This window comes from Bufo bufo, chromosome 1, assembly GCF_905171765.1.
Source record: "Bufo bufo chromosome 1, aBufBuf1.1, whole genome shotgun sequence".
NCBI classification, from domain to species: domain Eukaryota; kingdom Metazoa; phylum Chordata; class Amphibia; order Anura; family Bufonidae; genus Bufo; species Bufo bufo.
Window position 1 is genome coordinate 712478641 of NC_053389.1, and position 12712 is coordinate 712491352.

Below are 12712 nucleotides of genomic sequence, written 5' to 3' on the forward strand. Positions count from 1 at the left end.
TGCTGGTAGACAGGTAATTTACATATTATAAAAGTCTGTTTTTTGCATTATCTACTGAATCAAAATGATTAATAACATTATCTATTGATATATCGCAGTATAGGGATTATAAGTACCCAAAAAAAGATTTTAGTGGGGTGACAGAAGCCCTTTAAGCAAATGTATCGCTTCTCACATGGCATTTCCAGATGTACCTGACTACAGGAGAATTTATTCAAAATTCTCACTAGATGGTACCTCACTCCAGTACGACTTAAACAAATGAGGTGTCTTGGCTCGGATATCTGCTGGAAATGCTCCCAATCACAGGGCACCTATTTCCACATGTGGTGGACTTGTCCACTTCTACAGACGTTCTGGACAGAGGTTTTGAGCTCAATTAAAAACATATGTTCATTACACAACACCCTCTCTCCAGTTTCAGTGTTATTGAACATTAGATTACAAGAGATACCATCAGGGCCGATGCAAGGATTTTTGCCAACACAAACGAATATTAAAAAGAAGGAACGGACCGGTGAGCTCAGCAACACCATAAGACCCGGAAGACCACGGAAAACAACTGTGGTGGATGACCGAATAATTCTTTCCCTGGTGAAGAAAACACCCTTCACAACAGTAGGATAGATCAAGAACTGTCATGCCCTGCTCAGGTCATGTGCGGAGGTCTGCTAGGTTAGCAGCACATGTGTAGCCTTTTTTTATTGTTTTGGAGTGGAGCTGTATCCGCCTCCCTTCAGGTGCACTGGGTGGGGTTATTGGTAAGAGTTTAAATTACGCCCACTCCCAGTGTCCTGGGCGGGTTATAGCTTCTGTCTGGTTCAGAGGAAGGAAGGAAGGATTGGCTGTTCCTGCTCAGCAAAAGATAAGTTGGTTTTGTTTTATTGTGGTTGTCTGTCTGGGCTGTTAGAGAGACGCCTGCCCCCTCCAGGTCTGAGGGAGTAGGCTGCCTCGTTCCCCCTTTCACCATCTAGGGATTCTAGGGAATCTTCAGCCCAGACACGAGGACCCATTCATTCCCACCTTCAGGGTCTGAATGTGGGCATAGCAGTCTAGGGAGAGCTGATAGGGATTTGTCAGGAGGTGACCTCATTCCCCAGCTTCTTGCCTAGAGACTTGTTTGTTATGTCCTGTGTATCTTGTATTCTGTCTGCCGTGACATTATAACCCACCCATACTTTGTCTGCCATTTCTCAGCTGTTTTGAGATGGAGTCAATTGATGCTCTAGTTGATCCCATGCAGGGATTATCCCTAGAGGTTGCGGATCTGCGTAATTCGGTCACACGGTGTCAGAATGCTCTGGCATCAGGTGCAATAGGAGGGAGTCAAATTTATGGGGAGCCTAAAGTCGCTCTCCCTGATAGATTTGCAGGGGGTGTGGATGACTTTATCAGCTTTAAAGAGTCATGCAAGTTGTATTTTCGGCTGCGTCCATCTTCGTCTGGTGATGAGAGTCAGAGGGTAGGGATAATCATTTCCCTGCTTAAAGGGGACGCTCAATCCTGGGCCTTTTCTCTGCCATCCGGTTCTCTGGCCCTCCGATCAGTGGAAGAATTTTTTTAAAGCTTTGGGATTAATTTATGATGATCCAGATAGGGTCTCGATGGCGGAATCTAAATTGCGTAATTTATTACAAGGTGAACATACTGCAGAGGCTTACTGCGTTGAGTTTAGGAGATGGGCTACCGAGTCAGAGTGAAATGACCCCGCGTTACGTAGTCAGTTTTGTCAGGGGTTATCAGAAAGATTGAAAGATGCCCTAGCTTCTCATGAGTACCCGGATACATTGGAGAATGCTATGTCTTTGGCAGTACGGTTAGATAGACGTATTAGAGAGAGGTGTAAGGTTCCCTCCGTGCAAGGGATCCCTTCTGTGAGTGGTTTCGTCTCACCTGCTCCCCAGGGTGATATGACATGTAACTCTGGGGTAGGGGAGGAACCCATGCAGTTGGGTCAGGTATCTATCCGTTCTGGTAGTAGGAACTTTAGGAGGTTGCATAAACTATGTTACTACTGTGGAAAAAGTGGTCATTTTATTTTTGCTTGTCCTTTTGTTAAACCGCATGTTGATGAGAAAAAATCACGAAGAGGTTTACTTAACCACCTCAGCCCCTATAGCTTAAACACCCTTAATGACCAGGCCACTTTTTACACTTCTGACCTACACTACTTTGACCGTTTATTGCTCGGTCATGCAACTTACCACCCAAATGAATTTTACCTCCTTTTCTTCTCACTAATAGAGCTTTCATTTGGTGGTATTTCATTGCTGCTGACATTTTTACTTTTTTTGTTATTAATCGAAATTTAACAATTTTTTTGCAAAAAAATGACATTTTTCACTTTCAGTTGTAAAATTTTGCAAAAAAAACGACATCCATATATAAATTTTTCTCTAAATTTATTGTTCTACATGTCTTTGATAAAAAAAAAAATGGTTTGGGTAAAAGTTATAGCGTTTACAAACTATGGTACAAAAATGTGAATTTCTGCTTTTTGAAGCAGCTCTGACTTTCTGAGCATCTGTCATGTTTCCTGAGGTTCTACAATGCCCAGACAGTACAAACACCCCACAAATGACCCCATTTCGGAAAGTAGACACCCTAAGGTATTCGCTGATGGGCATAGTGAGTTCATAGAACTTTTTATTTTTTGTCACAAGTTAGTGGAAAATGATGATTTTTTTTTTTTCTTACAAAGTCTCATATTCCACTAACTTGTGACAAAAAATAAAAACTTCTTTGAACTCACTATGCCCATCAGCGAATACCTTGGGGTGTCTTCTTTTCAAAATGGGGTCACTTGTGGGGTAGTTATACTGCCCTGGCATTCTAGGGGCCCAAATGTGTGGTAAGTAGTTTGAAATCAAAATCTGTAAAAAATGGCCGGTGAAATCCGAAAGGTGCTCTTTGGAATGTGGGCCCCTTTGCCCACCTAGGCTGCAAAAAAGTGTCACACATCTGGTATCTCCTTACTCAGGAGAAGTTGGGCAATGTGTTTTGGGGTGTCATTTTACATATACCCATGCTGGGTGAGAGAAATATCTTGGTCAAATGCCAACTTTGTATAAAAAAAATGGGAAAAGTTGTCTTTTGCCAAGATATTTCTCTCACCCAGCATGGGTATATGTAAAATTATACCCCAAAACACATTGCCCAACTTCTCCTGAGTACGGAGATACCACATGTGTGACACTTTTTTGCAGCCTAGGTGGGCAAAGGGGGCCACATTCCAAAGAGCACCTTTCAGATTTCACCGGCCATTTTTTACAGATTTTGATTTCAAACTACTTACCACACATTAGGGCCCCTAGAATGCCAGGGCAGTATAACTACCCCACAAGTGACCCCATTTTGGAAAGAAGACACCCCAAGGTATTCCGTGAGGGGCATGGCGAGTTCCTAGAATTTTTTGTCACAAGTTAGCGGAAAATGATGATTTTTTTATTTTTTTTTATTTTTTACAAAGTCTCATATTCCGCTAACTTGTGACAAAAAATAAAAACTTCCATGAACTCACTATGCCCATCAGCGAATACCTTGGGGTGTCTTCTTTCCAAAATGGGGTCACTTGTGGGGTAGTTATACTGCCCTGGCATTCTAGGGGCCCAAATGTGTGGTAAGTAGTTTGAAATCAAAATGTGTAAAAAATGGCCGGTGAAATCCGAAAGGTGCTCTTTGGAATGTGGGCCCCTTTGCCCACCTAGGCTGCAAAAAAGTGTCACACATGTGGTATCTCCGTACTCAGGAGAAGTTGGGCAATGTGTTTTGGGGTGTCATTTTACATATACCCATGCTGGGTGAGAGAAATATCTTGGTCAAATGCCAACTTTGTATAAAAAAATGGGAAAAGTTGTCTTTTACCAAGATATTTCTCTCACCCAGCATGGGTATATGTAAAATGACACCCCAAAACACATTGCCCAACTTCTCCTGAGTACGGAGATACCACATGTGTGACACTTTTTTGCAGCCTAGGTGGGCAAAGGGGCCCACATTCCAAAGAGCACCTTTCGGAATTCACCGGCCATTTTTTACAGATTTTGATTTCAAACTACTTACCACACATTTGGGCCCCTAGAATGCCAGGGCAGTATAACTACCCCACAAGTGACCCCATTTTGGAAAGAAGACACCCCAAGATATTCGCTGATGGGCATAGTGAGTTCATAGAAGTTTTTATTTTTTGTCACAAGTTAGTGGAATATGAGACTTTGTAAGAAAAATAAAAATAAAATAAAAAATCATCATGTTCCACTAACTTGTGACAAAAAATAAAAAATTCTAGGAACTCGCCATGCCCCTCACGGAATACCTTGGGGTGTCTTCTTTCCAAAATGGGGTCACTTGTGGGGTAGTTATACTGCCCTGGCATTCTAGGGGCCCTAATGTGTGGTAAGTAGGTAAATGACCTGTGAAATCCGAAAGGTGCTCTTTGGAATGTGGGCCCCTTTGCCCACCTAGGCTGCAAAAAAGTGTCACACATCTGGTATCTCCGTACTCAGGAGAAGTTGGGCAATGTGTTTTGGGGTGTCTTTTTACATATACCCATGCTGGGTGAGAGAAATATCTTGGCAAAAGACAACTTTTCCCATTTTTTATACAAAGTTGGCATTTGACCAAGATATTTATCTCACCCAGCATGGGTATATGTAAAATGACACCCCTAAACACATTGCCCAACTTCTCCTGAGTACGGCGATACCAGATGTGTGACACTTTTTTGCAGCCTAGATGCGCAAAGGGGCCCACATTCCTTTTATGAGGGCATTTTTAGACATTTGGATCCCAGACTTCTTCTCACGCTTTAGGGCCCCTAAAATGCCAGGGCAGTATAAATACCCCACATGTGACCCCATTTTGGAAAGAAGACACCCCAAGGTATTCAATGAGGGGCATGGCGAGTTCATAGAAATATTTTTTTTTTGGCACAAGTTAGCGGAAATTGATTTATTTATTTTTTCTCGCAAAGTCTCCCTTTCCGCTAACTTGGGACAAAAATTTCAATCTTTCATGGACTCAATATTCCCCTCAGCGAATACCTTGGGGTGTCTTCTTTCCGAAATGTGGTCACATGTGGGGTATTTATACTGCCCTGGCATTATAGGGGCCCTAAAGCGTGAGAAGAAGTCTGGAATATAAATGTCTAAAAATTTTTACGCATTTGGATTCCGTGAGGGGTATGGTGAGTTCATGTGAGATTTTATTTTTTGACACAAGTTATTGAAATATGAGACTTTGTAAGAAAAAATAAAAATATTTCCGCTAACTTGGGCCAAAAAAATGTCTGAATGGAGCCTTACAGGGGGGTGATCAATGACAGGGGGGTGATCAGGGAGTCTATATGGGGTGATCACCCCCCTGTCATTGATCACCCCCCTATAAGGCTCCATTCAGATGTCCGTATGTGTTTTGCGGATCCGATCCATGTATCCGTGGATCCGTAAAAAACATACGGACATCTGAATGCAGCCTTACAGGGGGGTGAGCAATGACAGGGGGGTGATCAATGACAGCGCGGTGATCAGGGAGTCTATATGGGGTGATCACCCCCCTGTAAGGCTCCATTCAGACGTCCGTATGTGTTTTGCGGATCCGATCCATGTATCCGTGGATCCGTAAAAATCATACGGACGTCTGAATGGAGCCTTACAGGGGGGGTGATCAATGACAGGGGGTGATCAGGGAGTGTATATGAGGTGATCACCCCCCTGTTATTGATCACCCCCCTGTAAGGCTCCATTCAGATGTCCGTATGTGTTTTGCGGATCCGATCCATGTATCAGTGGATCCGTAAAAATCATACGGACGTCCGAATGGAGCCTTACAGGGGGGTGATCAATGACAGGGGGGTGATCAATGACAGGGGGTGATCACGGAGTGTATATGAGGTGATCACCCCTGTCATTGATCACCACCCTGTAAGGCTCCATTCAGATGTCCGTATGTGTTTTGCGGATCCGATACATGTATCAGTGGATCCGTAAAAATCATACGGACGTCCGAATGGAGCCTTACAGGGGGGTGATCAATGACAGGGGGGTGATCAATGACAGGGGGTGATCAGGGAGTGTATATGAGGTGATCACCCCCGTCATTGATCACCCCCCTGTAAGGCTCCATTCAGATGTCCGTATGTGTTTTGCAGATCCGATCCATGTATCAGTGGATCCGTAAAAATCATACGGACGTCCGAATGGAGCCTTACAGGGGGGTAATCAATGACAGGGGGGTGATCAATGACAGGGGGTGATCAGGGAGTGTATATGGGGTGATCACCCCCCTGTCATTGATCACCCCCCTATAAGGCTCCATTCAGATGTCCGTATGTGTTTTGCGGATCCGATCCATGTATCCGTGGATCCGTAAAAAACATACGGACATCTGAATGCAGCCTTACAGGGGGGTGATCAATGACAGGGGGGTGATCAATGACAGGGGGGTGATCAGGGAGTCTATATGGGGTGATCACTCCCCTGTAAGGCTCCATTCAGACGTCCGTATGTGTTTTGCGAATCCGATCCATGTATCCGTGGATCCGTAAAAATCATACGGACGTCTGAATGGAGCCTTACAGGGGGGTGATCAATGACAGGGGGGTGATCAATGACAGGGGGTGATCAGGGAGTGTATATGAGGTGATCACCCCCGTCATTGATCACCCCCCTGTAAGGCTCCATTCAGATGTCCGTATGTGTTTTGCGGATCCGATCCATGTATCAGTGGATCCGTAAAAATCATACGGACGTCCGAATGGAGCCTTACAGGGGGGTGATCAATGACAGGGGGGTGATCAATGACAGGGGGTGATCAGGGAGTGTATATGAGGTGATCACCCCCGTCATTGATCACCGCCCTGTAAAGCTCCATTCAGATGTCCGTATGTGTTTTGCGGATCCGATCCATGTATCAGTGGATCCGTAAAAATCATACGGACGTCCGAATGGAGCCTTACAGGGGGGTGATCAATGACAGGGGGGTGATCAATGACTGGGGGTGATCAGGGAGTGTATATGAGGTGATCACCCCCGTCATTGATCACCGCCCTGTAAAGCTCCATTCAGATGTCCGTATGTGTTTTGCGGATCCGATCCATGTATCAGTGGATCCGTAAAAATCATACGGACGTCCGAATGGAGCCTGACAGGGGGGTGATCAATGACAGGGGGGTGATCAGGGAGTCTATATGGGGTGATCAGTGGTTCATAAGGGGTTAATAAGTGACAGGGGGGGGTGTAGTGTAGTGTAGTGGTGTTTGGTGCTACTTTACTGAGCTACCTGTGTCCTCTGGTGGTCGATCCAAACAAAAGGGACCACCAGAGGACCAGGTAGCAGGTATATTAGATGCTGTTATCAAAACAGCGTCTAATATACCTGTTAGGGGTTAAAAAAATCGCATCTCCAGCCTGCCAGCGAACGATCGCCGCTGGCAGGCTGGAGATCCACTCTCTTACCTCCCGATCCTGTCAACGCGCGCGCCTGTGTGCGCGCGTTCACAGGAAATCTCGGCTCACGCGAGATGACGCGTATATGCGTCGCTGAGCGCAGGGCTGCGGCCTCCGGACCGCAGTCCTGCGTTAGGCGGTCCGGAGGCGGTTAAAGAGAAAAAAGAAACATCCCTGACTCTTGGTAGTGTGAATGGGGTGGTAGAGCAAGCAGGTATGCAAGCTCCCTGTAATACTCATTTTCTCCTTCCAGCTATGGTGGCGCTAGACTCAAGAATTTTTTTTGTTGAAGTATTCATTGACTGTGGTGCTGGGGTAAACCTTATTGATTTTCTTTTTCTTCAAAATCTGAGTCTAAGTACTTGCACTTTAGAAAGAGAGATTCCGGTTTTCGCAATTGATTCTTCCCCTCTTTCTCAAAGGAGTCTCACTCATATTGCTCATGGTATTCTGTTAAGGGTGGGTGATTCACATGTTGAGATCATGTCTTGTTTTGTCATGAAGGACTTGCCCGCCCCTATAGTCTTAAGGTTACCGTGGTTGACAAAACATAACCCAATTATAGATTGGCAACAAGACAGATCATTGGTTGGAGTGAATTTTGATCGGACAATTGTCTTGGCACATCTATCTCTGGTGTGTCTACTACGGCTTTACCTCAGTATCTCTCAGATTTTGCAGATGTCTTTTCGGAGGGTGGGGCTCAGGAATTGCCCCCTCATCGTGACTATGATTGTCCAGTTAATCTCATCCCAGGGGCTAAGTTGCCAAAGTCTCGGCTTTACAATCTTTCTCAACCTGAAAGAGGGGTCATGCGAAAGTATATTGCCGAGAGTTTGGCAAAAGGTCATATTAGGCCATCTAAGTCTCCGGTGGCAGTGGGTTTATTCTTTGTAAAGAAAAAGGATGGATCACTGAGACCTTGTTTGGATTTCCGGGAATTAAACTGTATTACGGTCCGGGATCCGTATCCCCTTCCTTTGATCTCCGATCTTTTTGATCAGATTGTTGGAGCCAAGGTGTTCTCCAAGTTGGATTTAAGAGGGGCCTACAATCTGATCAGAATCAAGGAAGGGGTTGAGTGGAAAACGGCCTTCAATACGCATGAGGGTCATTTCGAGAATCTGGTTATGCCTTTTGGGTTAACTAATGCGGGTACCTGAATGGGACTAATGGTGACAAAAGTCCCACCGATATTTCAAGATTCAAAGTTGCCAGAGGCCCACAGTGTGAAGTGTGGGGAAATATCCTTTTAAAATATAACCTTTATAAGATATACGATAAAATATACACCATAGGATGCATCAACAATACAAAACATATATAAGGGGTTTCTGTGATAGATGCCCCACTGCTGGTAATGCTAAGGTAAGCAGTGAAACTGCTGCGCCTGTGAGGACGCACGCAGTCTTACCTAGAGCAAAGGTAAGTATTAAACCGGCTGCGCCGAAATGGACGCAATCAGTCTCACCTAACCAACAACAATACAAGACATACAATTGAGGGGTTCCGTGATAGATACCCCACTGCTGGTTGAAGCAAAAGTAAGTATTGAAACTGCTGCGCCTGTGTGGACGCAAGCAGTCTTACCTGACCAACCAGGTGACCAGGATCGGCATGACGGGGAATGATGCTTTGTTGAAACTGGGTGTAGAACAGAGATGCAGTCACGGGAGTATGGATACTGTGCCCTATATCACCCTATACACTTGGTAGGAAGGGGGCTGCTCCCATACTGCCTGTCTACACAGAGCACTCGCCCTGAAAAGGACGACCCCGTCAGGATACCTGTCCCTAGTTATGGACCTGGTCACTAGTCTAACAAACAATATTAATAACTACAGACCTCCCAACGTGGCACGTTTCTGTCGTGTCGACTCCTCAGGGGGATTCAGTACATGTAGAAAGGAAGAAACAATAGGTACCACCTATAACTGCAGATAGCAGGAAAGCATATCCTGCAGTCAAATGGTTACACTAAAAAGGTAGGCTCAAGCACTTGATATAAGAACCTGAGGGCAGACATCCATGGTGCAGGATTGTCATGCTGCAGAGGGATAGATGCTCCTCCGCTTGTTGGTGTGTGAGGATATAGTGATCCTCGCTAAAGGTAATATCCCTATTGTTTAGGGGGTTCCTCAACCAATACCAGCCACACTGACACATACCTTATTGGAGTTTAAATAGAGCCCAAACGCGCCTCTTCTTGGGAGACCGCCCTGTCAGCATCTGCGTCGGCGTCTGACGTCACGCGCATGCGCCGCGACGCACCAGACGCCGACGCCCATACCACATGATTACGGCGACCAATCCGATCAAGAGGCGGAGGGTGTGAGCGGTTACCTGGGAGACTATATCAACAGGAAGTAACCACACAGTACGTCTCCTGATAGAAGCGTCTGTGATCACGCTATGACACAGAATCATAGCAAGATTAGACTGACATTTTTTGCAGGAAATACAAGGACAAGGACAGATTACAGTGAATTATGGACATGAAGCGAAGTAGATTTGAAAAAATAATAAGGAAATAGATGTTTCATGTGAGTTCATCCCATCAATTGGGACGGGATGCCACCATTAGCCTGGGATATAGCCTTTTTAAAGGGGTCATCACCGCAATCTATATGAAGCACCCATAATCAAGCCTTTCATTAAGGCCACGTGGTGCGGATGTTTTGAGATGGAATATCCATCTAGATTCTTGTTGAAGTAGACACCTATCCCAGTCACCCCCTCTCAAGGGAGGCTTAACAAGATCGATACCCAGGAACTTCAAGGAGGCTTTACCATTATGCAGGGCTGACTGGTACGCTGCTCTCAACACATAGTCGGGGTAACCCCTGGACAAAAATCTCGTCCTCAGATCAGCTGCCTGGTGAATAAAGTCATGCTTGTCTGAGCAGTTGCGTCTTAGTCGCAAGTATTGGCCCCTAGGAATTCCTCTCCTAAGTGGGAGGGGATGGTTACTCTCCCATCTCAGGAGGGAATTCGTGGAGCTCTCCTTCCTATAAATTGACGTGTCAAGTTCCCCCCTTGCATTCTTGGAGATTTTAATGTCCAGGAATGGCAATGATGTAGGGTGCGACTCACACGTAAAACGCATACCTATATTGTTCTGATTGATATGCTGGACAAAAGTTTCAAAGGTCCCTTGTTCTCCATTCCAGAGTATGAAGATATCATCAATGTATCGCGCCCACAAGCCAATCTCATAAGTATCCAGCGCCTCTTCTTCCCTAAAGACGATGGTCTCCTCCCACCAGCCCAGGAATAAATTTGCATACGACAGGGCACACGGACTCCCCATCGCAGTACCCCTGAGCTGGTGGTAGGTCCTCCCGTCAAAGGTAAAAAAATTACGTGTTAGGGTAAACTCAAGAAGATGCAGGACAAATTGGCTGTGGGCGCGATACTGACATCCCCGTGACCGTAGAAAATATTCTACTGCGGTAAGGCCCAGATTGTGCGGTATAGATGAATAGAGGGCCTCCACATCGATACTGGAAAGGAGACATGTCTCCTCCAATGTCAGACCCTCCAAACGTTTAAGGAGGTCAGTGGTGTCCCTGACATGGGAGGGGAGAGCTGTAACAAAGGGTGCCAATACCTGATCGATAAAAATACCTAGATTCTGGTTGAGATTGTCCACCCCCGACACTATGGGTCTCCCCTTCAGAGGACTGACCCACTTTGCACTTTGGGGAGACTATAGAATGTTGATTTGCGGGGATGCAAAGGGAATAGAAAAGCAAATTCCTCGGCAGTGATGACATTAGAGGTTTTTGCCTCATCCAAAATATTTTTCAATTCTCGCCTATAACCCTCAGTGGGGTCGTGATTCAGAACTTCATACGTCCCTGTGTCTGACAGTATGTTCCTGCACATATTCTTATAGTGCGCCGAGTCCATGACCACAATATTCCCCCCCTTGTCAGCAGGTTTAATGACAACCTGGGGGTCATCTGCTAATGAAGAGATGGCAGTGGTCACAGACTCAGCGCAGTTAGAATGGTGTGTAGATACTTTGAGGTCCTCCAGATCCCTGGTGACCATGTTCAGGAACACATCAATACATGATAATTCGTTCGCAGTGGGTGGCATTGTGGTGCTTTTGACTTTTAAATTAGTAAACGGACCGTTACCCTGGGTATTACCCTCCTCAGAATTCAAGGAATGTAGGAGTTGTACATCCTTCAGTAGGTCTGTTGGAATCCCCAGTTCGAGGCATTGGCGACGGTCCATGAGTCTAAAGTGCTTATGCCACCTTAGTTTACGAATGAATAAGTTAATGTCTTTGACAGATGAAAACCTATCAAATTTGGGGGTCGGTACGAAAGTCAGGCCTAGTTCTAAGGCTTTAGTCTCGTCAACGCTGAGTACACGTGAGGAGAGGTTGATGACTTGTGGTCCTAGGACTAATTGAGGGGCTTCTGTGTGCGACTGCGTAGCGGATATTCCATTGTCTGATTGAACTGACCTAAAAAACGGTTCTCCTGTCCTCTGTATGAACCCCGACCCCTACCCTTTCTATACTTTCCCCTATTGGGGTGTTTGTTCACTTTGGAAACGGTCTCTCTCTCAGAGTTAGACAGGTCAGTTTCAGTAGAGGATCTCTCAGAGTTGCTTGGAACAGCTTCTCTTCTTGTGTTACCAAGAGAGGCGTATATACGATTCTCTTTAAAATCGGAGAGATCTCTAATGAACTGCCGGTGTTTTCTCTCTTTGAGATGATATTGGTATTTTTCTAGGGTGAGTTGGAGTTGTTTTTCTTTATTCTGGAATTCCGCTTCTTGTACAAATGTCTGCACAACTTCCGTGTACTCAGTCAATTTCTGACTGAGGGTGGCTAAATTAGCTCTCTCCTCATCCAGCAGAAGTCTCATAAGCCTGAGGGAACTATTGGTGGCTTTGTGCTCCCACTTAGTTAAAAAGCCAGGATGCCTTGAGCGAACCGCTGGGAGGAGAGAGATACGCAGCCCCCTTGGGACAATATTATTTTTAATGTAATTGTCCAGACTTTGCACCTCCCACCAGGACGTAATCTGTTCTTTATAGACCTGGGTAAGATCTGCAAAGGCGGTTTGAAAACATGGTAAATACTTTTTCTGATTGAACTGTTTATCAGAGAATATGTCCTTGGCCTCATGTAGCCAGTTCTCTGCATCAAATCCCGTCGCTAGAAATCCTGCCATATCAGTGGGGAAATAACAGTACCTGAATGGGACTAATGGTGACAAAAGTCCCACCGATATTTCAAGATTCAA